Source organism: Oncorhynchus mykiss, chromosome 26, assembly GCF_057628025.1.
Source record: "Oncorhynchus mykiss isolate SJ-2025 chromosome 26, ASM5762802v1, whole genome shotgun sequence".
In the NCBI taxonomy this organism is placed as follows: Eukaryota; Metazoa; Chordata; class Actinopteri; order Salmoniformes; family Salmonidae; genus Oncorhynchus; species Oncorhynchus mykiss.
In genome coordinates, this window is record NC_143047.1 from 20,342,501 (window position 1) to 20,348,788 (window position 6,288).

The 6,288-nt window shown below is 40.2% G+C and overlaps 2 long non-coding RNA genes across 4 annotated transcripts in view; one reads left to right on the forward strand and one right to left on the reverse strand.

Moving 5' to 3' along the window:
- The window catches only part of LOC118944409 (uncharacterized), a 5,490-nt gene extending 412 nt beyond the window's left edge, over positions 1 to 5,078 (forward strand). Inside the window, exon 2 of the long non-coding RNA XR_005039672.2 lies at positions 3,041 to 5,078. This is a non-coding gene — a long non-coding RNA (uncharacterized LOC118944409). The remainder of the gene's footprint in view (positions 1 to 3,040) is intronic.
- Positions 1 to 5,640, reverse strand: part of LOC110506588 (uncharacterized) — a 13,948-nt gene extending 8,308 nt beyond the window's left edge. Inside the window, exons 1-3 of one of the 3 annotated variants that reach the window (XR_016492280.1) lie at positions 5,415 to 5,640; positions 3,372 to 3,433; positions 1,679 to 2,019 (exon numbers count right to left, since the gene is read on the reverse strand). This is a non-coding gene — a long non-coding RNA (uncharacterized LOC110506588). Of the gene's footprint in view, positions 1 to 1,678; positions 2,020 to 3,371; positions 4,961 to 5,414 lie in introns of those variants that run through there. The other 2 variants (XR_002471003.3, XR_002471002.3) reach the window with 2 other exon arrangements.
- Positions 5,641 to 6,288: the final 648 nt, after the last annotated feature.

Below are 6,288 nucleotides of genomic sequence, written 5' to 3' on the forward strand. Positions count from 1 at the left end.
ATTAGACTTTGTGAAATTCAGTTTAACGTTATATCAACCACGTAACCTACATTAGGTAGCCTACCTTTTTTCCCATTTATCATGCCATATTCATATTCCTAGCTTGTTAACATAATTGTCCAGCTAATTGTCTCAACGTGTAATTTCTAAGTTGCATAGCAACAGCAGTCTGTGCAATGAAAGCAATGACCCGCTCTGATCACTATAATCATTTCATCCTGTACTGTGACCAAGATACATATTTTCAGTTCAAGGTGAGGTGCCTATGGAAACATCTATAGTGTATAGAAATATATTGTATAGAAATACATTTGCCCTGTTATATTGACTGATAATTTAAAGCTATGAAAAATCATACTCCAATTATACTCTTCACCATAACCCAGATGATAATATAAACAGAACATGTTGTACAGTACACCATCCAACATGACTGGTAGGCCTGGCCTACTGTACTGTAAATCGTGTTTCCCTCTCTATGATAAACACACAGATACAACCATAGTTGTTGTTGTCTTTCTTATTTTGTGAATATGCACATTTTTCATGACAGATGTAAAAAAAAAAAAAAAAGTGCTGATAATAAGAATATATAAACTGTAGTTCATCTCTGTTATACATAAAGACAACATCTGAAATGACTGAAACTAATTAGGGCTAAACCCCCTGTGCACATTTGTCCTTTTTTTAATTGTTTATAGCTTAACATCAAGTAGCCAAAGTAACCAAGAGTGGAAGTAAACAATGAGGTGCAATGATGGAAAATTAAAAGGTCTATCACTTTGTATTTTGTAATTCCATGTGCAACGTAAGCAATAGCCAGATCTTTGAAATGACAGAATATACAGGAACAATTGTAGCTCGAAGACATCTGGTAAGGTGCATATGAATGTGCATATTATGGACAATAGTCGTGAAACATAGAAGATGTACATAGGTAGGAGAGACAATATAGTATGAGGTATGAATGCATACACAATAGACGTATGGCGAGTGAGACAGAAGTTGTAAGCTAAGTATGAGAAAACAGTGGGTTTAGATGTGAGACACATATGTAAGATGTGTGTATGAGACAAACAACGGTTTGAGATGTGAGGGTTGATCGTAGGTTTGAGACTGATTGAAGGTGTAATGACCAACGAGTGAGCTAGCTCTACTCTGTGGCTGAAGGCCACAAGGGCATCATCATCATCTGACATGACCAGATTTATGTAACCTGAGAGTGCAAGGATTGTGTGTGTGTGTGTGTGTGTGTGTGTGTGTGTGTGTGTGTGTGTGTGCGTGCGTGTGTGTGAGAGAAAGATATATGTTCAAAATTAGGATTATTTAAGAGATAAATATTTATTCATATGGAAATACGTGTATTTAATGTGGTGTCTTATAAAAATATATAGAACTGCTTGTCTGTTGCGAAGTGCACATTACAATCAAAAACTCAAACAAGGCTATAGTCAGTTCGTTAATGCAATGCCTCGTTAACATCTAAACAGTAATGGATGGGGCTGCTTTTTCTCTAGCCTACAAGCGTTAATTGATCTAATATCTCCTAAACACTGCCACACTCGTTAGCCAGTTCAGACTGGAGAGGGCAAGATGAGAGGGCTGACAGAGGCTAGCCTACTGATGAGGGGAGTGATGGAGAAAAGCCCGATAGAACCGATGGTGCTGCCAGCCCTACCTCATGCCAACACAGCCATTTTAGGAGCAGCAGCAAGACTCTCCATCAAGATGGCTTCCGTAGCTCAGCCCCAGTCAGTCACACAGTCCTCTGGCTGCCTGCGAGAGGGGCCGCTCTAACTGGCAGCTCCTTTGTCCCCGTTGGCACAGGGTGGAGGCATCTCGTCCGTCCTTTTCTCCGGGGGCACAGATGGCACCAAAGGCTTCCGGTGATGGAGATTTAAGGGAAGAGGGACAAGGGGGTTGGCCTTTTTCTTCCCCTCCTGCTTTCTCCTTTTTTTGTGACAACTGTGCCACTTTCCCCTCGCTCAATCCAGACCTGGTGTGAATGGCTGGCAGTCACTGTGGAGGAAATAAAGCACAAAACAGACCCCCTTTTATCACTGCCATGGCAACTACCACATAATCTGTCTTTAGGGAAATAAAAGGACAGAATAACTGTAATTCCTTTGTATCTGACAGTCACATCACTACAAGGTACTAGACTCTGGGTGAAGCTTTTGATAGTAATCTTAATAGAGTGCAGTCTGGTTATTTGACTCAAGCAATGGTGTACAGTAGACTGTATGGTATGTATTGTACTGGCTTTGTGCTACCCATAGTGGCTGCAATGTTGCTTTAGTGTGTATGTGAGCCTGCTGTCGTTTCAGACCGTGGGAGGGGGTCAGTGTATTAGAGACAATAGAGAACGAGCCGCTCTCAACATCGTTAATTAATTAAAGGGTTTGCCAGCTCGTCAGAGAGTGGTTAGATGCCGGGGAGAAAAAAGATTACCCGCCAGCCACCCTAGATCTTGCCAGCAAAAAATGCTTTGTTGTGGTGCGTTGTCCTGTTTAGCAGATGGTCTAATGCAAAGAGCGCACTTGTTCATCAGTAGTTATTTATTTCACAAAAAAAGATTCATGATTAAATTGTTGTAAAAGAGACTCATAATACTAATTTCTATTTTAGCGTTCTAATCTATGCCTTCATGAATAAGAGGAAATATAGTCTCAGGCTGTAAGATCTACTCAGAATAGCAATCTGCTTGCTACTGTGTCAAGTCAAATGAATTTAGAGTCCATAAAGGAGGTTATTCTATGATTAGCCTATAAAAGCAGAGAATGAGAGAGGGAGTGGGAGATGGAGACTATAGTTCCTCCATCTTCAGGGAGAATGCATTTTTGAAGATCAGTGAGAAACGTGGGTGGGTGGGTGGTGGGTGGGTGGCGGGTCGGAAAACAAAACCCACATGAGATGAAACAGGCAGACAGCCTCTTTGTAAACAGAATGGATTCAGAGGAAAGAAGTGGCTGAAGCAGATGCTGAAGTTTCAGCGTTTTTCCTCCTTTACTCCTCCTCTGCTCTTTCCTCCTTTCTGTAGTACAAAGCTGAAGGCAGCAGCGTCAGAACCTGACGACTACAGGGAGCCAGCTCAGATCTGGGTCATGCTGCCACCAGCACAAACCAGGAACATACTGGAGCTTTTACACATCTTCATCTCCACCAAGGCTCCCATGGAGGCATAGAGAAACCTGAAGCCAAGAGGCACGGAGCTGCATCCTAGCACCTGTCATTCACACCCGATTGGTTCATGTTCATGTTCTGTTTTCAACCTCTCTCTCATATTCTCTCCTCTCATCATGCCTCTCTATATCTGCCATTAGCTGTTACTCTACCATATAATATGCACATGTACTGTATACCTTACTTACCATATAGTAGACAGCGTGTGCTGTTCACACTGCAGAGTTTCTGTGTGTATCTCAGGCAGCCACTGCAGTGACAAGGGCACTGGATCAACCTTTGACAATAACAAAGACATTTCCAAATACAATACAATGCAATAGTGAAAAAAAAAAACTACATGTATCCATTAAAACAATACGCTTGAATTCTCATCACTAACATTCAGCGACAATTAATTTGATCATTGTCGGGTTATAGAATAGTCATGCCAAGGGTTCTTCTACAACATTCAAAGGACATGTTTATTTGGATTAGGCCTAGAGAAGAATAGAGTGGTGAGATAGATGTGCTTGATTTAGATAATGTCTCCATTCTTCTTTTTTTGGGAATCGTTTGGACCAGAGCCTGCATTACAGTTATTGATGAGGAGATTCAGATAGGCAGGCTGGAGGACACAAGGCTTTTGTTTTGAGTAGAGTAGAGGTGCAATCAGCATGCAGTTAGTGAAGAAAGGTGAAGCTACAATAAATAAGTATAGATGGATATTTTAAACATATATTGAGATTGATTAGAATATGAAGTGTTCAAATCAAGTGAGTTGATAGTAGTTGTTCATTTCCATCATCAACAACTAGCCTACTCTCAGTATTAAAATACCTGAGTAGGAATTTAGATATCGGCCAACACTTGGGTAATGTAAAGCTCACAATAGACATCAATAGGATGCGGTTTTGGTTAAGGACGAGATTATCAGAATAGCGACTGGTGGGCCCTACGTCACTGGGTTGACCAGTGGAAATTCTAAATTGTCTGGTGACACACTTGAATGGAGAGATCTGTCCGGTCGTGGGAAAAGCTCGCTTGGACGTTTCACAAATCCAGCGGTATAGCCTCCTCCTACTGAATCAAACCAATTAGCCAGGAGCGCGCTCCAGCCATTGAGAGCCACTGTAGGCTCTGAGAGGAGTTGTTGGTTGAATGAAAATGCATCCCCGGATTTGGTTCTCCAAGAGAAGCTATAGAAGTTGCCTTTTGAGGGACGGCTATAGCACCGTGAAGGGCCAGGCAGAAAGTCCAAATTGAGACACTTGAATCATTTGGGCGATTAGGTGTGCACACAATGCATAAAAGTATTGTGTGACTCACATGGGAGGTATAATGCATTTAAAATCTACAAAAACCATGAATATCTTAAGTGTTCTTCCTTTCTAGGTAACACAACTCAATGTGAGAACACAACTACATGTTTTTATTCCTGAAATGATGCGTTTATGTGATGACATGGATCTCTTGACTTAATATCGATTGAAAGATATCATTAGCCTACGCTTATTCAGAATATCAGTGGAAGGGGTAGGCAAAGCCTACATAGCTCATCTTAATCAGGACAGCCTTTTTCATAGGTGTTGGACTACAGTAGGCCTAAATACGTCACAAGGGCTAATAGCGGCCATTTTCTGGAAAATTGAAACCTTTCCACCTTTTTAAGAATGATATCAATATGAGCTACAAATCTTAATCCATTTCATTAAACCTTAATTCAATATGTGTTTGCGTGTATGTAAACCTGATTTATGCAGTGAGAACTATAAGGAATACAGCCTCAACTGTGGATACTTTGATGCAACAAAGCTTTATTAATATTCAGGCCTGAATACCAATTTTTACAGTTCACTCATATGACTGGATAAAGTTATGTATTCCTCTGAACGGAATAAAGGCTTTTTCTGAAGTATTTTTCGTTTTAGAAGATGTTTTAGGCAAAAATACTCCAGATGCTTTGCGTGATGGAATAAATAAATATATAAAGAGTATTCTTGCTCCAAGCATACTAAACAAAAGTGGGACAAATATACACTTCAATTCACAGCATGATTGTAGAAAATGTTGTCTTTTCATTTAAAGGCATGCTATAAAGATGTTCCTACTTATATTTTGAGAATATCTTCTCTAAATTAAGTAAGAAAACGTATTAAAAATAATTTCGGGTTGTAGCAGGTTTTGAGGAATTCAGAAATGTTTCAACAGATGTTTATAATAAGTGATTAGGGAAAATTGTTATAACTTACCGGAAAAGCACTGAGGTATTGGCCTGTAATTGCATATCAATTATGTTATTTTGTGTCTTTACTCCCAGACACCATTTATTCCTGTCCGAGTCGCAGGTTTGGAGGACATTCCTACTTTCGGTTAGCTAGCTTTATGACGGCCGAGTAACACTCATACAGCTAGATAACCAAAGATAGCAACCGACTCCTTCTCGTACATACTGCCAGAGTATCGTATGGGTTCCACCTAACATGAAAAATAAACATTTTGTTAATACAATAATAAGCCTAAAAATGACTCTGCTACCACCAATTGGTATCCATAAATGTGCCCCCTTCCCCCCAAAAATATAATAATAATAAATAGGCCTACATCAATAGAAATCTATCCGATTATTAGTTGATGTGCAGGCCATGGGGTCGATGAATAAGACCCTGGGAAAGGTTTTAATCTGTCTCCATCTCTAACTACTCTCACTGATATAGACCCATGCATGGTGACATCACAAGCATGTAGGCCTATAGGCCTACAAGCCTGGCCTGGACGTGCAACCAGCTTCCCGCCTTTTATGAAAGATCCTTAAATTCTGCATAACTTAAATCATCGCGATATTAAATCCCGAGTCACTTTAGAGTAAATCGATCAATAGACTCTCAACCAGCGGAGGACTTGGCTAACGTTGAAATGTTCCATTTATAGGCCTATAGTTCTGCTCCCATACACCGTCACCGTCTTCACCACTTAGGATTCCACTCCCACTACATATCTTATGACAATAATGAGGATCAATTCATGTAAAAACATATCACAGGCGATTTAATTGCATCGATTGGCATCGTATTTGCACGCAGTAGGTACGCTATTATAGGCCTAGCGACTTTTCCAGAAAAATAG